Consider the following 25,867-nt stretch of genomic DNA (forward strand, 5'->3'; position numbering starts at 1 on the left):
AAGAAATATATCCCCCGACGGCGTGACTTAGTTTCATTGCTCGGGGCACACGGCATGGATGGGCGATTCGCGTTTAACCAAGAACGTATTCCCCTTGACAAACTGGACCAGAAAAATCAAAGTACGATGACTAGCCTACTCCAAGAAGGATCTCAAAAGAAATCACTTGTGATCCACTGGCAGCACGAGAAAATATCGACTCTTGTTAAGTTCACATCCTGACATCAAACTGAAAGAAGTCTGAACCTAAAATTCAAATGGTCATTAGAACGACGAGACCTCCATAGAAATAATGAGATGATAAGAAAAGCGAGAAGATTAAACCAAACTTGTAGATGTACGTAGGCCCTACTCTTTAAACGGTCGAATAATAATAATAAGAAGAAGAAGAATAACTCCACCAGAACCGGTTCCAAGCCCGGCAGCAAAAAAAGGAAGATTCATAAGGTTCCGGATAAAATCACCCTGTGGGTACTGCTATGCTGAGATCAGCTCAGGGACTTTCAGTCTCAATCTTAACTTCCGGAATGCGGAAATACATTCCCCAGATACTTTTAATAAGTATGCGTGATGGAAACGAATATGGAAGAAAGCACTCTAGGTCGGTAAACTGAAAGGTGAATCACTCATTGCACCCAGCAATGCGGTTGAGCCACTGGATTCTGGAGAGCCCAGAACAACACGCAGGGATAAGAAAGAGTCGGAGCTCTCTGGAAATGGGAATTCTAAAATTAGATCGAAACGTAAATATTTCATTGGACCATGAAACATCAACTCCTGTTTACAAGTAGGAAATTGAAACAGGTCACCAAAATCCTTGATGAACAGAACATAGTGATTCTGGCAGTCCAGGAAACAAGTTACAAAAGTCAACGCTTTTGTAGTTTGACCAGTTTGAAAATTATAGAATTTATGAACACTATCCTGGAAAATGTACTACAAAAGGGGGACAGCTTTTGTTGTGAACAAGAGAATCGCTGGACCTGTAAAGGGATTTTCGTCTCTCCCTTAAAGATTTCTCTCCCAACAATAAAATAAGCGATTAAAACTCGTACATTAATTAATGCCAATGCAACAATCAATGTCGATGGCAAAAAGACCCCAAACAAAGCACAAGAGTTCCGGAAATTGCTCCAATCAGAAATACAGAAAATTCCTAATAATAACATTAAAATTCTAATGGTAGACATTAATGTCCAAATTGGGAAAGAGAAATGTTTTCACAAAATTGTTGAGGACTTTCCAACTGAAATTGATGTCTGTCTACAAATTTCAAGAGAGATTCCTGCAAGCACAGTGCCTGGAAATCACCAAATAAACTCCTTCGATAATTTCGAGTAGGCCATGAGAAAATCGGAAGGAAATCATGAATGTGAAGGTAAAGAAAGGGATAAATATCGAAGCAGACTACTATCTAACATTTATCAAAGTGAATTTCAAAGTAGGTGTAGGAAGAATCCCACCTCTTGCACAATCGAAATAGGAGCCCACGTATAGTCACTGATGTCCGTGGATTTCGAAGGGATCGCTGTGTTAATAAGTCTACCTATACCAGAGAATGTACTCGTATGCTGGCCTCTATTTCTGTAGCACAAGAGGTGAGATTCTCCCTACAAGTCGGTTAGGTGGCCTGAAGATGGCGTAATGTAGCGCTGAAGCTGGTGGCACAAACAGAATAAAACTGGAAATTTAGTCGGCTGAAGGTGTTTTGATTTGACATTTTATACTGAAGAGCCGAGGTCCCGCAACCATTCTGTATAAAGATGGACTTACAGAGAATTAATCCGATGGACTGAAGAGGGGCGCGTTCCGCACTACTACAATTGATGCAGCACGTCCCATATTCAGAGGTTACGACATTCATATATTTATTGTTTAATCTATAATGCCCTGACATCGGAAGAAATATCTGGTAGACCAAGCAGGCTATGGAACAAAATCAGTGGAACAATTGAGTTTATTATTGAAGACCAAGGATATCTTGTCTAAAAATAAGTAACGCCCTTGAGCTGTCGAAGATAACTCTGCTGAACAAATGCAGGCTTATAGTGAAAACCCCACTTACGAAATGAGTCAGGATTGCTGAAGCCAAACAAAAGTAACTGTGATTTAAAGCAACAGGCGAATCCTTCTTAGCACCACTTGCAGATTCACCTACTGTTCAGTGCACTCTTCGTGAATATTTCTGGTCCTCTAGGAATTTCAGAACTGTCGGGGACAAGAGACTGCTTTAAGTTTCAGCAGAGATGGCGAAGAGAAATTATGGAATGGAAGCACAACTACGAAATTTATAAATAATTTTCAATGGCTGTCATTATCCTTCCCTGTCACAAATATCTGCAATTTTCCTTGTCAATCAAGTGATGATCCGTTAGATTAGATTAGATTATATACTCTTTCTGTTCCGTAGAGTAGGTCCTCAAGAAAGTAGGACATGTCATAACTATGGCTGAAGGTGTAGCAACGGAGACCCACACATAATATCAGACAAGATGAGTGCTATCATATTACGTTATGAACGAATCTGTCCGCTCGTAGTGGAATGTCAGCAGGCTTCAACTACGACACCGCGACACCACTGGAGCTGCTCCAATGCTAATGTAAGACGTGCGGCAGCACTTCAGCACTTGGCCATCTCCGCCAAGGGCAGTGGCACAAAGCCAACGAGATAGCGTAAGATGAATTTACATACATGTTAAAACACAGAATTGGCGCTCAGCAATACAAGGTTTGTAAGAAAAGATAAACACTAGACTTGGGAAATTTACAGTATAAATATCCCATCTCCTTTACTGAGATATGCGCTACAACGTATGTCTTCAACTTCTACGTCGTAAGTAACGAGATAAACGAACAGTATGGAATGCAGAAAGATCAGAGAAAGATGGAGTCTCGTTAGACGAGTTCATGTTGTGGCTGCTCTGAACGTTGGTAACTTCTCGCATTAAGTGTGACGCGTGATACTATCGTCAGCAAAAACGAACTAAAACGATATGTTCTTTTCGGTAACGTCCAGTTCAGTACACTTCAACACTGACAGTGCGTTGCATAAACCCATTACCTCCCTCTACAGACAATAGTGTTTTTCGTTTTCCCTGTCACACGTCAGGCGACGCGGTGGTAATACACTGGACTTCCATTCAGGACACCTGCGGTTCAAACCTCCTCCCAATTTTTTGCTTTTTCATGGTTTCCCTAAATCGCTTAAAGCAGATGCCGGGATGCTTGCCTTGAAAAAACATGATAGTATCGATCCTTCCCAAAGCTGAGCTTGTGTCCAGTCTGTAATGAGCTCCTTGTCCAAGGGACTTTAAACCGTGATATTCCTTTCTTCTTTTGCTCTCTTCACCATTGCACTCTTAAGGGTCCAGTTGACATCTACGTGGAGCTGTGGACTGCAAACTCTGTTGCGGTAGTCTGGGTCTCCAATGTCCACACCGATGACGTCAGTGAATGCCAGAAGGCCGATGCCTAAAGCCTTTATATCGGTTACATGTCATGAAATTGCTTTATCGTGAGCGTTGACTGAATGATAAAATATAGGTGCCATGGCACTCCTGAATTTATCATCCCCAGAAGGAACGGATAACGCAAACAAGAAAGAAAAATTCAATGAATTAAAGCACACTTTTCAGAAATTTAGTAAAGATGAGAGGCTTTGAAGAAATTTTTGAAAACTAAGGCTACGCTACTTTATTTTATGGATTTGAGGTATTCTTTCTAAAGAGACATACATAAAAAAGAATAGACAGAAGAAATGGGTTTTCTGGAGAAAACAACAGAGTGCAGAAGAAGAGATGAAATGTAGAATTAAACATAGAATATAAACCACATGAAGTAGAAGTCGTAATTGGCTTCACAGCTTAACACAAAAAATAGGAAGCAGTGTCCCAACATCTACATAAGACCAGATTTGTCAAGTCTGTAGTATTACTGGAAGACGGAGATGTACGAAAGTTTCGTGCGCTGGAAATATTTCTACAACGCTAAGAAGTAGACAGATTATTAATGGGGCCTGCGAAGTGCGTAGCTACCAACCAAAGTATGTAATTTAGAAATAAGGTGGTGGAACACAGATTTCCGAAACAGCATATCACCTAGCGTGGGCAGTAACTGTGGATCATAAGCACTACGTAAACACTACATTGCAATGATGTGCAAGACTTTAACGACAAAACTGCAGCTAAAGTCTTTTCTATGTATTAGGCCGGCTTAGATCGTCGGTTCTTTAAGATATTTTGGCTGCGTTATCAGTCCCGTCCAGCTGATAAGAAATGGGGATGAATTCGTCAAATGAGCGCTGCAGACACTTGTCAACGTTCGTAGTATGGTTTACTGCGCACCAGTCGGGCGTGTGGTCGCCGCGCGTAGAAACGCGTATAGACAGGCCGTTACTGCCAGCGGCACTATTACATATACCGGATGACCAATGCTATGCATTGTTTCAAGGTACGAAACGTTTCTTTGGACGTTGTTGCCGGCTCTCACAAGCTTGGGGCCGATTCGCGGTGGTCCATCAATAACCAGTACGCCGTTAATACCACCAACAGTCAGCCATATACCCTCTTCATTTCGCCTAAGACTGACCAGTGCTGTTCGAGGGTCAGAAAAGTCTCAGAAAGCTGACGTCAGTTTTCTTATGACAGTCAGAAACGCGATGCCAGCGGCCTTGCCGCAGTGGTAACACCGGTTCCCGTCAGATCACCGAAGTTAAGCGCTGTCGGGCTGGGCTAGCACTTTGGTGGGTGACCATCCAGTCTGCCGAGCGCTATTGGCAAGCGGGGTGAACTCAGCCCTTGTGAGGCAAACTGAGGAGCTACTTGATTGAGAAGTAGCGGCTCCGGTCTCGGAAACTGACAGACGGCCGGTGTGCTGACCACATGCCCCTGCATATCCGCATCCAGTGACGCCTATGGTCAGTAACTGTGGATCATAAGCACTACGTAAACACTACATTGCAATGATGTGCAAGACTTTAACGACAAAACTGCAGCTAAAGTCTTTTCTATGTATTAGGCCGGCTTAGATCGTCGGTTCTTTAAGATATTTTGGCTGCGTTATCAGTCCCGTCCAGCTGATAAGAAATGGGGATGAATTCGTCAAATGAGCGCTGCAGACACTTGTCAACGTTCGTAGTATGGTTTACTGCGCACCAGTCGGGCGTGTGGTCGCCGCGCGTAGAAACGCGTATAGACAGGCCGTTACTGCCAGCGGCACTATTACATATATCGGATGACCAATGCTATGCATTGTTTTAAGGTACGAAACGTTTCTTTGGACGTTGTTGCCGGCTCTCACAAGCTTGGGGCCGATTCGCGGTGGTCCATCAATAACCAGTACGCCGTTAATACCACCAACAGTCAGCCATATACCCTCTTCATTTCGCCTAAGACTGACCAGTGCTGTTCGAGGGTCAGAAAAGTCTCAGAAAGCTGACGTCAGTTTTCTTATGACAGTCAGAAACGCGATGCCAGCGGCCTTGCCGCAGTGGTAACACCGGTTCCCGTCAGATCACCGAAGTTAAGCGCTGTCGGGCTGGGCTAGCACTTTGGTGGGTGACCATCCAGTCTGCCGAGCGCTATTGGCAAGCGGGGTGAACTCAGCCCTTGTGAGGCAAACTGAGGAGCTACTTGATTGAGAAGTAGCGGCTCCGGTCTCGGAAACTGACAGACGGCCGGTGTGCTGACCACATGCCCCTGCATATCCGCATCCAGTGACGCCTATGGTCAGTAACTGTGGATCATAAGCACTACGTAAACACTACATTGCAATGATGTGCAAGACTTTAACGACAAAACTGCAGCTAAAGTCTTTTCTATGTATTAGGCCGGCTTAGATCGTCGGTTCTTTAAGATATTTTGGCTGCGTTATCAGTCCCGTCCAGCTGATAAGAAATGGGGATGAATTCGTCAAATGAGCGCTGCAGACACTTGTCAACGTTCGTAGTATGGTTTACTGCGCACCAGTCGGGCGTGTGGTCGCCGCGCGTAGAAACGCGTATAGACAGGCCGTTACTGCCAGCGGCACTATTACATATACCGGATGACCAATGCTATGCATTGTTTTAAGGTACGAAACGTTTCTTTGGACGTTGTTGCCGGCTCTCACAAGCTTGGGCGGCCGGTAGGTATCTTTGGGATTTCATGGCCTGTTCCGGAGGAGTTCTTACTTTTAGTCAGAAACGCGATACATTGAAGTACCGCTGTGATTTCTCACAGCCTTTCGGCAGCAGCAACGTGGTCGTACCATGGGTTAAATAAGCATTGTAAGTATTTTATAAGATGACGCGACAAGACAACTTGGCTGAGAATTGGTGTTTTCAGTACGCCGCGTCTTGCAACTGTCAAATATTGAAGATAAGCCATTTTCAAACGTTTAACACCAAAGTTCCTATTTATTTACTGACCGACTAGTTTCGGCTTTGCGGAGCACATTACACCAAAGCTTCATAATACCACAATAATTAAATGAAGATAAGATTTCAAACCACGATGCAGCAAGGGGACGCTCCTTTAAATCGTGTCAGAACATTACTATTACAAGCTATTAGTTAATTGTAGGACAAGTTAATTGAAAACACGATGTGTCATGAAGGGCTCCAGCATTAGTGAATGTTGCAGTTACGAAGATGCGTTCCGCCCTCTGGCAATTGTAGATTAAACTAGAAATCAACAAAATTACATTTTCGATTTTGACTATTGAAGGTTTTTTTCTGAATTCACAACATTAACACAACAGATCGATTATCTCCAAATCTGATCATTTCAAATAGTAAGATCTTGCATGTAGTTTGCTAGGGGCTACAAGACGGGTGGTTGACCGCACGAATGGCGACTGCAGAGAACGTAACGGTTGAGAGGGGGCGAGGGTTGGGGGGAGGGGACGGAGAGGAAGGAGAAAACTGCGTGAAAGGAATGACAATGCGCGGGGATTCGTGACGCACGCTTCATTCTCTGCGCGGAGGACCTGAGAACCACCGGCTTGCTGTCGTGTTTCATCCTCCGCCATCAACACCCGATTCGTCTTCTGACGTCAGCGCAGATAACGCTCAAGAACGAATGACGGGCTCCAGCAGTAGTGAAATCCTCATTCAGTCACAGAGCAGATATCGCAACGAACACATTTTCATGATTTTCCTACTGTGGATGTAAACATTTTTCTGTAGTAACCAGAATCTTACGGTAGGACACCGAACTACACAGCGGGTACCGGTACAGAGACACTCTCGTTACTGGAGCCATAAAAAGTCTTCCGTTTCACACATCGCCTGTATCTCCTGAGGTTACAAATACACTAAGCCAACGAGCTTCCCTCAGTGGCAACAATAGTTTCCGTCGGCCGGTGTGGCCGTGCGGTTCTAGGCGCTTCAGTCTGGAACCGCGTGACCGCTACGGTCGCAGGTTCGAATCCTGCCTCGGGCATGGATGTTTGTGATGTCCTTAGGTTAGTTAGGTTTAAGTAGTTCTAAGTTCTAGGGGACTGATGACCATAGATGTTAAGTCCCATAGTGCTCTGAGCCATTTGAACCATTTTTTGAACAATAGTTTCCGTCAGATCACCGAAGTTAAACATTGACAGGCTTGGCTAACACTCGACTGGGTGACCGGATCGGTGGAGCGCTTTTCGCAAGCGGGTTGACCAATTGAGGAGTTACTTGATTGACAAGAAGCAGTCCGGTCACGAAAACTGAAAACGGCGAGGTGCACGGGTGCTGAACACGTCCCATTCATGTCCGCATCCATTGGCGCTTATCGACTGTGTATGACATGGCGGTCAGTCGGTACCGTTAGGTCTTAAGAGCGCCGTTAAGTTTCTTAGCCTTTTCTTTAAATATATATAGATCATCTGATTACTTTATCCGGACAGCCATATGTGATGCGGAATCGACCACTACACATCACGAGAGAAAGACCCGGCAGTATTAAAGGAAGCAGAGTAGCAGCAGAATAGGAGCTGTCCAAGCCGATATGGATTATGAGATCGCGAAGTGAAAATGCAAAGGAACAACCATAGCTAAACAAAAATCAGGCTGACCTTTTGTGCTGATGAACAGCGACAGTCGAGCATTGTAAAACAGTCGCAAGGAGTCAGCGGAAGGAATCTCTCGTGAGTCGCAAAGTGCTACCAAGAGACCAGCTAGCACAATGACTGTGCGTATGACGTTAAAAAGAATGGCGTACAACGGTCGAGCAGCTGATAGAAGCCACACATTTCTGTACCTGGCGCTAAGCGATCCTGGAGACGGTATAAAGAGCGACGTCACTGGATAGTCGGTAACTGTAAACGAGTGATTTGGAATGATGAATCACGTTATACTTTGGGTAATACGGTGGGAAGGTTTGGGTTTGGCGAATGCCTCCATTTGTTGTTGCAACAGTGAGGTAAATGGAAATGGCGTTTTGCGTCATTGGCCGGGAAGCTCCTTACGGGTCAGGTCCGGTCGCCTTGGTGCAGGTTTTATTACATTCGCCGCCACATTGGGCGACCTGCGCGCCGGATGGGAATGAAATGATGATGATGAAGACAACACAACACCCAGTCCCTGAGAGGTGGAAATCCTCGACCCAGCCGGGAATCGAACCCGGGCCCCTTAGACGCTGACCATTCAGCTGCGGACAACACTGAGGTGGTGTTACGATACGTAGGTGTGTTTCGTGTTTAGGGTATGGACACCATTCTTTAGTAAAGAAAACGCTAAATGCGGAAGGATGCGAACACATTTTACAGCATCGTGTACTGAGTACACTAGAGGAACAGTTTGCATCAGCGTGACAAGGAAACCCTGTCATAAATCAGCGTCTGTGATGCAATGCTTTGTGGGCAACAACAGTCCTGAAATGGATTGGCCTGCCCAAAGTCTCTACCCGAACATAATGGAACACCACAGGAGTGAGATAGAACGTCAACTCCGATCCAGACCCCGGCGTCCAACATCACTACCATATCTCTGGTTTCGTCTCTTGAGGAAGAATGTGCTACCATTCCTCCACAGACATTCAGGCACGTCATTGAAAGTGTACTCAGCAGAGATGAAGCCATCATAAAGGCGGATAGCAAACGTACACCGTATTAATGTCCACTAATAAGTGTCCGGATATCTGTGATTAGATATTGCGTATTTGCATCTACATCTATTCTAATCACTGAAATACGTAATGGAGCGTACTTTTTATTGCACGATATTTTGAGGTTTGTTCCTGTTCCATTCGCGGTTCGAGTCTGGGTAATAATGATTATTTGTACACATGTGTGAGAATATTATCTGCATAATTCGATCTGTAGGCTGAAGTTTAATACACGAAGAAGTGGGATACGGAGAGGTACTAAGGAATGACGGGATACACTTGAAGTTCTCTAAAGCTGTAGATACAACAATAAAGAATAGCTCGGTAGGCAGTACAGTTGAAGAGGAATGGACATATCTAAAAAGGAGAATGACAGAGGTTGGAAATAAATACATATGTACAAAGAAGGTAGCTGCGAAGAAGACATGGGTGACAGAAAAAATACTTCAGTTGATCGATAAAAGAAGGAAGTATATAAGTGTTTAGAGAAATTCTGGAACACAGAAATACAAATCGCTGAGGAAGGAAATAAATAGGAAATGCAGGGAAACTAAGACGAAATGGCTGCATGAAAAATGTGAAGAAATCGAAAAATAAATGATTGTCGGAAGGACTGACTCAGCATATAGCAAAGTCTAAACAAATTTCGCTAACGTTAAAGGCAAGCGTGGTAACATTAAGAGTGCAAGGGGAATTCCGCTGTTACGTGCAGAGCAGAGAGCCAACAGATGGAAAGAGTACATTGAAGGCCTCGATGAGGGGGAAGATTTGCCTAATGTAATAGAAAAAGAAGCACGTGTCGATTTAGAAGAGATAGGGGATTCAGTATTAGAATCAGAATTTCAAAGAGCTTTGGAGAACTTCAACTAAGGCAGAATGGATAGGTAACATTCCATCAGAATTTCTAAAATCATTGGGGGAATTGGCAACAAAACGACTATTCACCTTGGTGTGTAGAATGTATGAGTATGGTGACATACCATCTGCGTTTCGGACAAATAACATCCACATAGTACTGAAGACTGCAAGAGCTGACAAGTGCGAGAATTATCGTACAATCAGCTTAACAGCTCATGCACCCAAGTTGCTGACAAGAATAATAGACAGAAGAATGGAACAGAAAATTGAGGATTTCAGGCACTTTTTACGTTGCAGTTGATAATGGAAGCAAGACTAAAGAAAAATCAAGACACGTTCATAGGATTTGTCCTGAAAAAAGCGTTCCACCATGTAAAATGGTGCAAGATGTTCGAAATTCTGAGGAAAATAGGGTAAGCTATAGCGAGAGACGGGTAATATAGAATATGTGCAAGAGCCAAGAGGGAATAATAAGAGAGGACGATCATAACGAAGTGCTCGGATTGAAAAGAGTGTAAGACAGCGACGTAGTCTTTCGCCCCTACTGTTCCCTCTGTACATCGAAGAAGCATTCGTGGGTATAAAAGTAAAAAGCAAGAAGTGTGATTATAATTCAAGGTGAAAGGATATCAATGATGAGATTCGCTGATAACATTGCTGTCGTGAGTGAAAGTGAAGAAGTATTACATGATCTGCTGAATGGAATGAACAGTTTAAGGAGTACAGAATATGGATTGAGAGTAAATCGAAGAAAGACGAAAGTAATGAGAAGTAGCAGAAATGAGAACCGTAAGAAACTTAACGGCAGGATTGATGGTCACGAAGTAGCTGCAGTTAACGAATTCTGCTACCTATGCCGCAAAATAACCAATGACGGAAGGAGCTAGGAGGACATCAAGAGCAGAATAGCACCGGCAAAAAGGGCATACTTGGCCAGGAGAAATCTACTAGTATCAAACATTGGAGAAAGGAATTTCTGAGAATGTACATTTGGACCACAGCATTGTAAGGTAGTGAAAGATGGAAAGTGGGAAAACCGGAACAGCATTTGAGATGTGGTGCTACAGACGAATGTTGAAAATTAGGTGGACTGATAGTGTAAGGAATGAGGAGATTCTGCGTAGAATCGGAGAGGAAAGGAATATGTAGAAAACACTGACAAAGGGAAGGGACAGTATGACAGGACCTGTTAAGGCATCAGGGTATATCTTCCAGGGTACTGGTGGGAGCTGTAGAAGGCAAAAACTGTAGAGGAAGACAGAGATTGGAATATATACAGCAAATAATTGAGGACGCATGTTGGAAGTGCTACTCTGGAATGAAAAGGTTGGCACAGGAGAGGAATTCTTGGAGGGCCGCACCAAACCAGTCAGAAGACTAATAGCTATATATATATATATATATATATATATATATATATATATATATATATATATGGAAAAAAGAACACATTGACACCGGTGTGTCAGACCCACCATACTTGCTCCGGACACTGCGAGAGGGCTGTATAAGCAATGATCACACGCACGGCTCAGCGGACACACCAGGAACCGCGGTGTTGGCCGTCGAATGGCGCTAGCTGCGCAGCATTTGTGCACCGCCGCCGTCAGTGTCAGCCAGTTTGCCGTGGCATACGGAGCTCCATCGCAGTCTTTAACACTGGTAGCATGCCGCGACAGCGTGGACGTGAACCGTATGTGCAGTTGACGGACTTTGAGCGAGGGCGTATAGTGGGCATGCGGGAGGCCGGGTGGACGTACCGCCGAATTGCTCAACACGTGGGGCGTGAGGTCTCCACAGTACATCGATGTTGTCGCCAGTGGTCGGCGGAAGGTGCACGTGCCCGTCGACCTGGGACCGGACCGCAGCGACGCACGGATGCACGCCAAGACCGTAGGATCCTACGCAGTGCCGTAGGGGACCGCACCGCCACTTCCCAGCAAATTAGGGACACTGTTGCTCCTGGGGTATCGGCGAGGACCATTCGCAACCGTCTCCATGAAGCTGGGCTACGGTCCCGCACACCGTTAGGCCGTCTTCCGCTCACGCCCCAACATCGTGCAGCCCGCCTCCAGTGGTGTCGCGACAGGCGTGAATGGAGGGACGAATGGAGACGTGTCGTCTTCAGCGATGAGAGTCGCTTCTGCCTTGGTGCCAATGATGGTCGTATGCGTGTTTGGCGCCGTGCAGGTGAGCGCCACAATCAGGACTGCATACGACCGAGGCACACAGGGCCAACACCCGGCATCATGGTGTGGGGAGCGATCTCCTACACTGACCGTACACCACTGGTGATCGTCGAGGGGACACTGAATAGTGCACGGTACATCCAAACCGTCATCGAACCCATCGTTCTACCATTCCTAGACCGGCAAGGGAACTTGCTGTTCCAACAGGACAATGCACGTCCGCATGTATCCCGTGCCACCCAACGTGCTCTAGAAGGTGTAAGTCAACTACCCTGGCCAGCAAGATCTCCGGATCTCTCCCCCATTGAGCATGTTTGGGACTGGATGAAGCGTCGTCTCACGCGGTCTGCACGTCCAGCACGAACGCTGGTCCAACTGAGGCGCCAGGTGGAAATGGCATGGCAAGCCGTTCCACAGGACTACATCCAGCATCTCTACGATCGTCTCCATGGGAGAATAGCAGCCTGCATTGCTGCGAAAGGTGGATATACACTGTACTAGTGCCGACATTGTGCATGCTCTGTTGCCTGTGTCTATGTGCCTGTGGTTCTGTCAGTGTGATCATGTGATGTATCTGACCCCAGGAATGTGTCAATAAAGTTTCCCCTTCCTGGGACAATGAATTCACGGTGTTCTTATTTCAAATATATATATATATATATATATATATATATATATATATATATATATATATATATATATATATATATATATATATCGATGGGCGATCTCTACTGGGGTGATCCGTAGCGGACTGAAGAGCATTCGTAGCTTCTGGCCTGGAAGACGATTCCTGAAATTTTCTACAGGGGTTCTAGCGAGACATATGATGCCTTCTTTAGAGTGCTTGCCAGTAAATATTTTTCAAAATTTCTAATACTCTTGCTCGCCAATCAAAGAAGCCCTTTTTTGTGTATGAAATTTTAGCTCTGTTCCCGTGCTTGCAGAAACCGATAATGAATGTGGAGGCAAAAAAAAAAAAAAAAAAAAATGCAGACCACAGCGGCGAAGTAAGAACGTCAATTCGCCAGTGAGTACGAGAAAAGTCACTTTCAACAAAGAAGTAGTTACAAAACTCATTTAGCAGCCAAATAATAGTAAAGTACAGCTCAGAACAAACCAAATCTGGCATACTGTATTAATATAGACTTGCGGTGAACTTCGTGTGACAGCCACATGGCGCACGTACTGTAACAAAAAGAAACAATTAAAGGAGAATCTGCCGATGATGCAACTACTGGTAAAATGTGTTCTTGCAAGAAGGTTGACTCGCTTAATACACTGCCTGAAAAAGAAATTAGTACATCTTTTTAAAGGATTCCAATTCACTTAAGATTTATTGTTGCAGCAAAGCATGTGGAGTACATGAAATAGTTAAATCTATACATCAATAGCATAAAGAATGTCCCGGGTTCGATTCCCGGCGGGGTCAGGGATTTTCTCTGCCTCGTGATGACTGGGTGTTGTGTGATGTCCTTAGGTTAGTTATGTTTAAGTAGTTCTAAGTTCTAGGGGACTGATGACATTAGATGTTAAGTCCCATAGTGCTCAGAGCCATTTGAGCCACAAAGAATGCAAGGTATCGACCCTTGCCGAAACACCCATATTTGTACGTGGTGTAGTCTCCACGGGCGGCAATGCAGGAGCTGACTCAGGCATCCAGTCGATCGTACAGATGGCGAATACTGTCCTGGGATACGTTGTGCCACGCCTGCTTGACCTGTTCATGAAGTTCTGTAGGAGTTGTTGGTTGACAAGTCGCACGCCCGTCATTTCTCGTCCCGTCATATCCTACAAGTGCTCGACTAAAGACAGATCCGGAGAGCGTGCTAGCCAGGAAGTTGTTGCATGTATTGCAGATAATTTTGAGTTTCACGGGCCGTGTGTGAGTGAGCATCATCCTGTTGGAACAACACATCGTCTTCCTGTTGCAGGAACGACAAGGACGGGTCTAACAATATTCTGCATGTACCGAGGGCGTTCCGTCTTCCATGTTACCCTTTAATCGCACAAGTCGAGCTGTGCATGTCGATGCTGGGGCGCGAGTGGAAGAGGAATAATAACTGATTCGCAACAGTTCGTGTAGAAACGTCTCTGCTCACAAGCTCTCTCACCTGTAGTGTGGTTGCTGTACGATCTGCCACTGCTGCCCTTACAATACGACCATCCTGCGGGCGTCTGTGCGTCGTGGGCGTCCAGAATCTCGTCTACAGGTGTGAAGATGTTCGCGTGAGCACAGATACCAGCATCGTTGCACAGCTGGCGCCGTTCTCCGAAAGGACCATCCCGCCACTCGGAAGGCCACAACTTGACCCCTTTCGAATTCGCTCAGTTGGCTGCAGGAAGCACGAGTGCATCTCCGTGGCATGGTTGCCTGCTTGCTTCACGCGTTTGCACCACACTCAAGTTTTTGGCTGTGAACATAGATTATTCCTTTTGCCTCTCATTGGTATCGAGGGTAATTTTAAAATATCCGGACGGTTCTAGAGTCAACATTCGGGGATGAGCTCGACTTTCAAGACGATGACGGATGAAAACGCGACGTCTACCATCTCTAGTAGGTGGGAATTAACCTGCGTTTCCTGCTGGTGTGAAATCGACTGAACTTGCTTTCGCTCAGTTGGACCTTGGAATGGGTCATTGCAGGAACCCTCTCACGCTGGGATAACTTCAGGACGGCGCCGTTAAAGCGATGGACGGGCCTAAAGAGCAACGTCTCAACCACTCTGTAGACACCATACCGAGGAGGATCCAGATATACACCAGTGTATAAAACTTAAGCACGAAAGTGACTTTCACATGATGTGTCGCCGCCAAGTAACATAGCTCGATGAAACTTGGAAAGAGCTGCTATAGCGTAATACTGGAGATAGCTGATACTCAGTGAGACGAATAGAAATGACACTTTTATTCAAAGACAATAATAACACCCTAGTCACCGCGATACATGGCGGTCCCCCGGATATAAAAACAGTGTGTTGTGATCGCCACGGACGGCAATGCATGCTCTGCAACCTACATCCGTGATGGCCACAAGGCTGGTAAGGAGATCTCGTGGTAGGACCTCCCATTCCTCCACCAGTGGGAATAGAAACTGATGGATGGTGCATGTGAACGTGCCGCAGTACGTCTCCCCACCGTATCCTATAGGCGCTCGATGGAATTTAACTCGGGGGACCGGGCAGGCTCGTACCACGAGCTACTGCCGAAAGCACGGCGTGATAAGACGTACATTAAGAAGGATTACTGTCTCACAATAACATTGACTCGTCAGAGTACCGTGTACAAAGGTTTGAAGGTCAATATGTTTATGTAACATTATGTCTTCCCACACCATAACACCTTGACCAGCAAAAAGACCATGTTCGACTATGTTGGTGCGTGCGTTACGAGTTCCCACTCCGCACCTTATAAGGGTATATCGAGAATCACAATTCAGACTGAGTCTGCTGTCATCCAGGAAGACCACGCGATCTCATTCCTCGGTGGTTTAGTCACTACGCATTTGGCACCACCGCAAATGGTGCTGACGATGTGCAGTTCTCAACAGAACGCGCTACCGGTCGTCGAGCAGAGACTATACAGTAGACGTGCCACTGTGGAGCGTCCGATTGCGTTCATTGGAGTCCTGTTAACTCTGGCTGCAATTGCGCCCGGCGTTTGATGAGGATTCCTGTTGCCTACTGCACCAAGTAGCGCTCACCTGCTGCTGTAACTGGCCGTGGTCGACCAGCAGCAGTGCATGTCGTTCGCTACGCTCCCCGTGCGCGGGAAACAATGCTGTGACCAATAACAGACTCCTGGGCGGCACTCGTTACACTTAGTCCTTCTTCCAGTTTCCCGATGATTCTTCCCCATGTGAAGTCATCCAGATGCTGTGTCCGGGCCATGTTGTAATAAACACCACCATGGCGCACCGTAGCTGCTCACCGACTGACACACACAGTGTTCTTCCCCCCCACATCAACTGCCAACTTCCACGTGTTGCGGGGCCAGCTACATTTGACGCTATTGTCACCTGGCCTCACGCCACGTGACAGCCAGTCTTCTGTGCTCTGGAAATATGCCCCCACACTTTCATTCATTTCCACCCGGATCCTTTACCTATTTATCCTTTAAGTTTTGCAGAGCAGTGCATTACAGTGCACGGCCTGAAGCAACACGATACTTCCGTTACCCAGCAGAAAATTTTGATTTCACTCAGGTGGAAAGATCTATGCTTTCGAAAAGACTGCTGTACTTCAATTTTTATTTCATAGTAAAGCAGTTTTCTTTTTATTTTTATAAGGCATATTCTGTCATTCGCTGTTCCTGAATCTTATCACACATAGGATACTAGACATGCAAGCAGCGCAAAACTTTTGCGCGGTTTGTATTTACATCACTGGTCGGGCGACGCTCCACCACTAGGTAATTTTCAGACAAAGCTTTTATACTTGTTTCGTAGAAATTCCTCTCTCTTCCACTATATGTGATTTTGCCAGTCGGCTATGTAATGGTTAATCCATATAGATGACGTAATCCTTACAGAGGACTTTATACTCTGGAACATTTTGCTGGTTCTGTATCATTTCATCCATTGCGTAATTCTTATGGCACTCTTTAAGCAAGGGAAGAAGATCTGAATATCTCTCAAGAAGGAGGTCACAATGCGGTGAATGAAAAACCGCAAAACTAATCAGCAGTTCTCTTCAGAAGCTTTCTAAACGACTACTTTAAAAAAATAGTTATTAACTTGGAGTGTTTTCCTTATCTACTCCTTCCCTTTACATCCGCGATATAAAATTTTGTAATGTTATTTCCCCACACTTGTAATTTCTGTACTATTACGAATGCTTTGAAGATGGCGGCGGCAATTCTACGACCAGCTGGGCTCCAACCAAAGAGCTTAATTTTTTCCCCTGTGGCAATTTAAATTTGGAAAAGTAATCAAAAGCTTTATCCACACGAACGTGGTAATATAACTCGACTTCGGCCTGAGTAACAAGATGGGTTACCAGTCTGGGTAAAGGGAAGTCAATTACTAAGAACTCGGGAAGGAAGGAATGAAGATTAGGGTCTAACGTCTCGTCGACATTAGATTAGGATCTAACGTCCCGTCAATATTAGAGACGGAGCACAAACTCGGACTGCTTCAAGGATGGGAAAAAACTCAGCCGTGCGTTTTAAAAAGGAACCATCCCAGCATTTGCCTGGAGCGACGTAGAGAAATTACTGAAAACCGAAATCTGGATGGCCGGACGCGGATTTGAACCGTCGTCCCCTCCTGAATACGAATCCAGTGTTATAACCACTGTGCCACCTTACTCGGTGACAAGTCTGAACGTAATCTTGTCCTAAGACCAAACCACTGAGCGTTCCAATGAGCATTACGTTCCAAATAAACTATTACGATAATGCTGAACATTACTTCCCTTCTCAAACGCCTGTTGTCGAGGTAGGACTACTGGATTCAAATGTTTTACCTTCATCAGGATCATTATAAAGTCAATATTCTCCCTTAGCTTTCAGTGTGGTACATAGGATCGAGGATAGTCTTCATTCATTGTGTGTGGTACGAACAGCCAATTAGATGCGTCCAGAACGAATATAAGCAGGAGGATCCGTGTTTAATGAAGTTATTACAGACTCGGGTTTAGGAAGGACGAGGAGGGCAGTCCGCTAAATACTTCTCAAATTAATCAGCCGGAGTTTTACTTACAGCAACTGAGAGAAACCTGGGAAAAACGGAAACTGGATGACCGGACGGGGCAGTGAACTCCTCCCTTCCCGAATCCAGAGAGCTGACCACTTTTTCTATCAATTTATCCGAAACGAGAAGTTTTTCTTATGAAGGGCATGGATTTAGCTCCTTGAAATATTCATATTTGTCCCCAGTGATGTCTACCGACTGGCTCGAATTTGTACGAATGTACTCCACTCGAAGCAAGCTCTGTTGGGAACTCGTTTCAGAGGAAAAGTAAGGGAGTTGCACGGTCGGTCACTTTCGGTTGGCAATGTCGACCCCACCTACGGTACACAAATAATGGTCCGGGTGAGAACTACATCGCAGGAGAAAACACAGCTGCCAAACTCGTTCGTGTGCCGTTGCTCCGGCGTGAGATAAACAGCCGCCTGCTTCGGTTCCAACAGCGAATGTATTCCCCAACACTGAACGAGTCGAGCAACGCTGTAAATAATTTTCGAACGTAAGAAAACCGTGCTCGGGGACACCGTAACAGATCACCTGCACGACCACGTGGTCGTGACCGGCTCGCAGCCGCGGGGCGGCGCCTGCGATCGTTAACCCTGTCCCCTACTGACGCCGCCTCGCTCCCTGCTGGCTCTGCAGCTGCAGACAGTCTGATAAATCTCGGAAAGTCGGTGACTGTAGATGGACAGGGCAGCAATGGGAATGTGATGGGCGCTACAGTCTTGAACCGCGCGACCGCTGCGGTCGCAGGTTCCAATCCTGCCTCGGGCATGGATGTGTGTGATGTCCTTAGGTTAGTTAGGTTTAAGTAGTTCTAAGTTCTAGGGGACTGATGACCGTAGAAGTTAAGTCCCATAGTGCTCAGAGCAATTTGAACCATTTTTTGGAATGTGATGTGTCGCGGCGTATATAGAAAATATTATTTTACTACTTGGAGGGGGGGCTATGTTTGAAAACAGTGTTGCAGTTGCAAGTGTGATGATTTCACCAAAAATAAAAGCAGTGCTCCCCAAAAATATGCGTACGTGCCTTCATCCTTGTATACCCCGCTTACGATTCCTGTCTTCCTGTGCAGCATTAGAGGGGGCCTAAAGATGGTTACGTAATAACGAAGTCGATTGCAAGTAAAATAAGTCCTATAAATACTGTACAGATGAAGCTGCCGTCCCTACTGTACAAAGATATAGTCGCAGCTGCCGTCGCATGATTTATCGGAAACAGGGTGTCGGAGAAACAGAGTCCACCTAAACTTAGTGAAAGTCATTTCACTGAATTAATAAGCATTGCCACTAGAAAGAACAAGTATCACACATTGTCTCGTTGCCCTAACTCGAGTACTCTCGCCTGAGTTAAGCTGGAGAAAACGAGCTTTTGACAGATTACAACAAATTCTTGGGAAACTAGGACATCCACAATCTCCAAGTAACCGACACAATTCGAGACCTATTGCTCTCTTAACATCTCAACATATAAGGAGGTAACTTTACCTTTAATTAGCTTGCAACAACTGACTGACATCTCGCTCTCCCATTCGCCGCCAGCGCATACCGCATATTATTACGACTCCGCGAATTTTTTATCCCTTCACCCCCTTCCTTCGCGGAGGATAAGTACTGAGCATGAGAGATTTAAGGAACGTCGTCATTCCCACCAGACTGTTGGCTCAAATGGTTCAAATAGCACTAAGCACTATGGGACTTAACATCTGAGGTCATCAGTCCCCTAGACTTAGAACTACTTAAACCTAACTAACCACATCCATGCCCGAGGCAGGATTCGAACCTGCGACCGTAGAAGCAGCGCGGTTCTGGACTGAAGCACCTAGAACCGCTCGGCCACAGCGGCCGGCAGACTGTTGGTATAAGTGAATACTTATTAAGTAGTAGTAGCTAGTTACGGCCGTTTCCTCATTTTCAGTTGCATCCTAGATGTGGTCACATCATCCACGTGCGTAACAAAACATGTTTTTGCTGAACTGCCAACAGTTTAGGATGCTTAGTTTCTCGATACCTATTCCGACGTCGTGTCCTTTCACGACAACGTCACGCGTAACTGTGCAAGACAAGTTATTTTTGTTATCAATCCTACTAACGGGGACGATGTGTCCACACCCATTGTGTACTTGAGACTAAGCACAATGTTGAAAGTAGTTAGCATTTCTTTAAAAAGTGCTCATTTAATATAAGTTACCGTTCTTTAAATTTATCGAGACTGTGTTCCTCGCCCAAAATAAGTCAAGAAAACATGGAAAATGCGAGGATACGCTGCATGAGCGGAGGGAGGAAAAAACCGAACTGAAGTGAGACAGGGTTGCGAAGAATCAGACTGTGTAACATTTGAACCAAAACCATAATCCTGAAGCTGCTGCGATTTCTTTTCTTTCTTTTCTTTGGGGGGGGGGGGGGGAGATCACATGAGATGTCTGTTAAATATAGTTTTACATTTCATTTAAATATATCTGTTATTATGCGGAAGCCGTCTTTATTTTTTTAAATCTTGCCGTTATCGTCATATAAATAAATGCAGTGGGCATCATCAAAATTTTGTATCATCTTTAGAAAATTTATTTCTGAATGTATGTTAATATCTGACTGTATGTTAATATCTGACTTGTTTTTCGAGGCTATATGTAAATGCTCTTTAGTGAGGCGATTGTCAATGAATGGATGACGCATACACTTGCTTTTGTAAATATTGATATTCTTATGTTGCTCTGCGCTTCCTCCTTCTTGATAAAACGATACTATTATTTTTACACTTTTTAAGCTCTCTCCTATTATTTACCATTTATTATGAACATAGAAGAATTATGATCAAAGTTCAAACAGCTCATAAATCGCGTTCCGGAGCAGTATGTGCCGACTAAGTGGATTAATATCGAAATTCGGAGAGTGCTGAGGAAACAGATTGTTGCACTCGCGGTTCAAAAAAGAACGCGGAAATGTCGACGGGCAAAAGTTAGTAGAAATTCTTGCGGCTATAAAGACGTAGATGATCTTGCTGAAAACCAGAGAAAGTTCTAAAAACTGATTCAAATGGCTCTAAGCACTATGGGACTTAACATCTGAGGTCATCAGTCCCCTAGAGTTAGAACTAATTAAACCTAACTAACCTAAGGACACGACACACATCCACGCCCGAGGCAGGATTCGAACCTGCGACCGTAGCAGCAGCGCGGTTCCGTACTGAAGCGCCTAGAAGCGCTCGGCCACAGCGGCCGGCTCGAGAAACTTCTAGTCCTACTTAAAATCGCTAAGCTGGTCGAATGATACATTCACTCGTCAACCAGTCTGGTGCGCCGGTAGAGGACAACAAAAGAAAAGCTGAACTTTAAAATTTCGCTTTTAAGAAATTAATCGCGCTGGAGGATCGTAGAAACAAACCGTCCTTGGACCGTCGCACAGACGGCCGTATAGAGGACATAGTAATAAGCACCCGTGACGTACAAAAGAAACTGCTATAGTTGAAAATAATATGCCGACACATTCGGATGGACTCCCATTTCCGTTTTACAGGGAACATTTCGCCCAGCGCGAAGTCCCAAGCGACTGGAAGAAAGCTCAGGTAACTGCTGTATATAAGAAAGGTAAAAGAACAGACCCGCAAAATTACACACCAGTATCCTCAAGATCGGTTTGCTGCGGAATTCTTGAACATTTTCTCAGATCGAATAATAAATTTCCTTGACGGAAAAGCTTCTGTCCACCAATCAGTACGGTTTTAGAAAAGGTCTCTAGTGCACAACTCAGCTTGCTCTTTTCTCATATTACATCTTGCGAATCATAGATGAAGGGCATATTCCCAAAGTAGTCTCCCACTGCAGACTTAATGGGGGTCCGAGCGTACGGAATAGGTTCTGCGATGCGTACATTGGCTCAGAAGTAAGGCCGGTATTACACTATCAAATTTATTTGTCAAAGATTTGATCAAAGATATGATGAAATATTCGTCAAATTTATTTGACAAAGATCTTTGACGTGGCGCTAAAAAGGGATATTACACTGTCATCATATTTTTCGTCAAAGTTCAAGATGGCTGACAACAATAACTTGTTATTAACCGCAGCAGTTGCATGTACCACAATTGCACTGTGTGCACATGTGGAAGAGAAGCGGGGAAAAAAAAGGAAACGTACCTGGGTGAAGCTGTGGGTTTTACGACGAGACAGTAAAAGCATTCAACAAAACGTGTTACGTGAGCTTGTAGTGGAGGACGTCAAGTCGTACATCAATTACTTTAAGAATGGATGAGCGTACATTTCAGTATTTGCTCAGTGAAGTGTATCCTCATATCACAAAGCACAATACTCACCTAAGAACTGCTATATCTGCAGAAGGCAGGCTCACTGTAATACTCGGATTCCTTGCTACAGGAGAGAGTTAGGTCAGGTCTCCAATCTTCTTAATCTATTTTTGTATTCAAGGTGCCTCACGTTGTAAAATCCCTCTTCATCTTCATACATCTCTATTAATTTTGTAGTTATCGGTACACACCAATTGTATTTACCGGCCGTGTTTATAAACACACTACAGATTACGGAACGCTGCAGCGATGCAAGCGCTCCACGTGGTAACATGTCATTTTGCAGTGAACAGAAGGCAAGCGACTTTTATGATCAAATCTACAGCGAGGCCCTAGATTTGATCAAATTTATTTGACGACAGACGAGATTTGACAAAGTGCCCTATTACACCATCAAACTTCTTTGACAAAAATATTTGACATATCAATTTTGACAAAGACATTTGATAGTGTAATACAGGCCTAACAGAACCCAGTACGTTTTCCTGAACGGCGATTATCACCAAGAGTGACCAGGATAGTCTGAGAGGACAGCACTTGTTCCCTATGAACACGAACTGTATGTCTGAAGGAACAGTCACTTCGGCGACTACAGCCGTTATGAAACACGTGAAATGTTTGCTCAGTTGCGGTTGTGGACAACCACCAGCTGTATAATGGAATGACGACAATGAAAATTTGTACCGGACTGGGACTCGAACCCGGATTTCACGCTTATCCGGGACGGTCGCTATACCATTAGGCTATCCGAGCATGCTTCAAGGACAGACCCAAACTTCCATATGACGTCAACCATGTCTCTGCTACTTGCACTCGAACTTTCATTACGTATATTCCCATACAGAGGAGACATTTTAATTTGAAGCTGCTTGCCCGCTCTCGACGGATGAATATGATATTACAGTGCCTGCGTTGTTCAATGTTGCTTCGGAATGCACGTGAGGACAAAATTAAATTAATTATATCACGCATGGAGGCACTTAAATAATCGTTCTTCCCGCGCTCAATTCGCGAATGAAACGGGATAAAACCTTAACAACTCAGACAGTGGGACTTACAGTCTGACAGGCATTCTACAGTGGTTTGTAGAGTATAGATGTAGATATAGATAAAACCTGATATGTGGTCCAACAGAAAGTACTCTTTACGATGCACTTTATAATGGTGTGCAGAGTGTATATGTGAATGTGGATGGAACAGCTTTGAAACGCTTTGGATGCCTTGCGGAGCGGAGCCATTACCACGAAACACCACATGTGTCTTCAGAACGACAGGGGTGCCAAATGCTGCTAGGCAGGTCTCTCTGTGAGTTGTCTGTGAATTTACTTCTAGAAGCTTCTAGCATGATTTCAACTGTTGTAAACTAATTACGCGCCCATTCATTAGATTGCAACGGATGTCATTTTCTTTTACGATGACACTGCTGTTCCTTTAGGTAACCACCACTTCACGTGCTCTGGAAAGACGGCACGCAGGCGTAATTGCCCTCTTTTTGCCGCTCAATGCAGCCGCAAAGTTGCAACCCGCACTCGTTTCGCTGCGTAACAACTGGCAGAGAGTGCAGAACGCCGGAGGTCGCTGCCGCGGCGGCGGGCGGAGAGAGTCACGTTGGCAGGTGTGGGATGAGCGGCCTTGCGTAATCACTGGGAGGGGCCGGCGCCACTTTCCAGGACAAGGACGGGCCGCGCGCGGCCAATTCTGTTTGCCGCCAAACCAGCGGCGCGGCGCTTCTGGGCCACTGACCTCCATGCTGGTGGTGCTGCACCAGCCGTATGGTACAGATACGAGAGTCAGTGCTCAGACGAAGTCGAGGGTAGAGCACGTACTGTGAGCAGTAGCTGTCATAGGGTACTACGTAACACCTCTTCCGTTGCAAACCGAAGGGGGTTAGGGTTCGATTCCAGGCTCAGTTGGAAATTTTCTCCTCTCGCAAACTGGGTGTTGTGTTGTGCTTACAATCATATCGTCATATCTGACACGAAGTCCGCTGAGAAACACTGGCTTATTGTCTTCTTTTCGCTACTGAGATGGCTGTATGGGTACGACACCTCCACCCCCAACCCCCCCCCCCACCCCCCCACCACCACCACCACCTCCCAAAAAATACACAACTTTTCGACTGAGGTCGCACTTTTGCGGTAATTTACTCAGTATTTCAGCTGATAAATGAAGGAGAAAAATACAAGGGCACAAGGTAAACATGGAAAGCTAGCAATGCAATTTGCTCGCAAATGAAATCAACTGAAAGTTCGAAGAAGCGAAGGATGTGAGACAAAGAATTTCTAAAGAAAAATCTAGTTGGTAGTTGCCTCGCGTACGTCATGGAATGACATGAGGGAGAGTACTGGCTTACATTGTAAGAGCCGGATTTCAGATTCGGATGCTCTGTCCCAATCACGCTATCTACAGGCTGTCGGCCGGCCCGTGTGGCCGAGCGGTTCTAGGCGCTTCAGTCTGGAACCGCGGGCCCGCTACGGTCGTAGGTTCGAATCCTGCCTCGGGCATGGGTGTGCGTGATGTCCTTAGGTTAGTTAGGTTTAGGTAATACTGTTCTAGGGGACTGATGACCTCCGATGGTAAGTCCCATAGTGCTCAGAGCCATTTGAACCATTTTTGAACAGGGTGTCAAATACTCAGGACAGATGCAACGCAGGGATACCGGAAAAATGTATGTTGCACTAGAGATGTTTTTATTGGACTAGAGATGTTTTGTAGTGAAGAGTAAGTACAATCTACACATTCAGTCGAGCAACACATCGTTTCCTCCTACATATACAATGGCGTGCAAAGCTCAAGGACAAAAGTAACTTCCGTGTGATGTGTCACTGCCAAATAACTTGCACCATACACAGAAAGAAATGGTAAAGTATAATACAGAAGGTAAGTCAAACAAATATGCATATAAGTATATAGTTCTGGCAATACCGGCCATGACCTTCCTCTTCTGTGTGGATGCACACATATTACCCGAACTCTTAAGGGAACTGGTATGTCTCCCACGAGTAATGAGTGTGTTGGGTAGGGGCACTACGTATGTAGTGTGTGGACATATAAGGTGAGAATGAGAATCTCGCGGGAGGCGTGCGCGAGATAGTCCCTGCAGTCTCACTATTCTCTGTGCCCTCGTTGCTCTGATTGATAGTGCGTCTGCCGTGTAAGCAGGAGATCCCGGGTTCGAGTTCCGGTCGGGGCACACATTTTCACCTGTCTCCGTTGATATATATCAACGCCCGTCAGCAGCTGAAGGTATTAATACGTAATTCCAGTGTACAATGAGGCGAACATAATTGCACTTTCATACCAGGGCAATAATTACACTGAAGTCACCGCGATTTTTCAAGCCCCATTCGACATTAAAAAAGGACGCGCATGGTTCTTAATAGGGTGTACGATCGCCACGGACGGCAATGCATGCTCTGCAACGATCTCCCATGACGACCTCAAGACTGGTAAGGAATTCTTGGGGTAGGGCTTTCCATTCCTCCATCAGCGCTGTTGGCAACTGAGGAGGAGGAGATTAGTGTTTAACGTCCCGTCGACAACGAGGTCATTAGAGACGGAGCGCAAGCTCGGATGAGAGAAGGATGGGGAAAGAAATCGACCGTGCCCTTTCAAAGGAACCATCCCGGCATTTGCCTGAAGCGATTTGGGGAAATCACGGAAAACCTAAATCAAGATGGCCGGAGACGGGATTGAACCGTCGTCCTCCCGAATGCGAGTCCAGTGTGCTAACCACTGCGCCACCTCGCTCGGTTGGCAAC

General features: G+C 45.4%; 1 protein-coding gene and 2 pseudogenes across 1 annotated transcript in view; 2 read left to right on the forward strand and 1 right to left on the reverse strand.

Annotated features, from left to right (window-relative positions):
* Positions 1-25,867, reverse strand: part of LOC126236735 (ankyrin repeat domain-containing protein 6-like) — a 726,845-nt gene that overhangs the window by 450,669 nt on the left and 250,309 nt on the right. The gene's annotated exons all lie outside the window — the stretch shown is intronic.
* On the forward strand, positions 4,660-4,777 carry LOC126237604 (5S ribosomal RNA; annotated as a pseudogene).
* On the forward strand, positions 5,470-5,587 carry LOC126237605 (5S ribosomal RNA; annotated as a pseudogene).

This window comes from Schistocerca nitens, chromosome 2 (genome assembly GCF_023898315.1).
Source record: "Schistocerca nitens isolate TAMUIC-IGC-003100 chromosome 2, iqSchNite1.1, whole genome shotgun sequence".
In the NCBI taxonomy this organism is placed as follows: Eukaryota; Metazoa; Arthropoda; class Insecta; order Orthoptera; family Acrididae; genus Schistocerca; species Schistocerca nitens.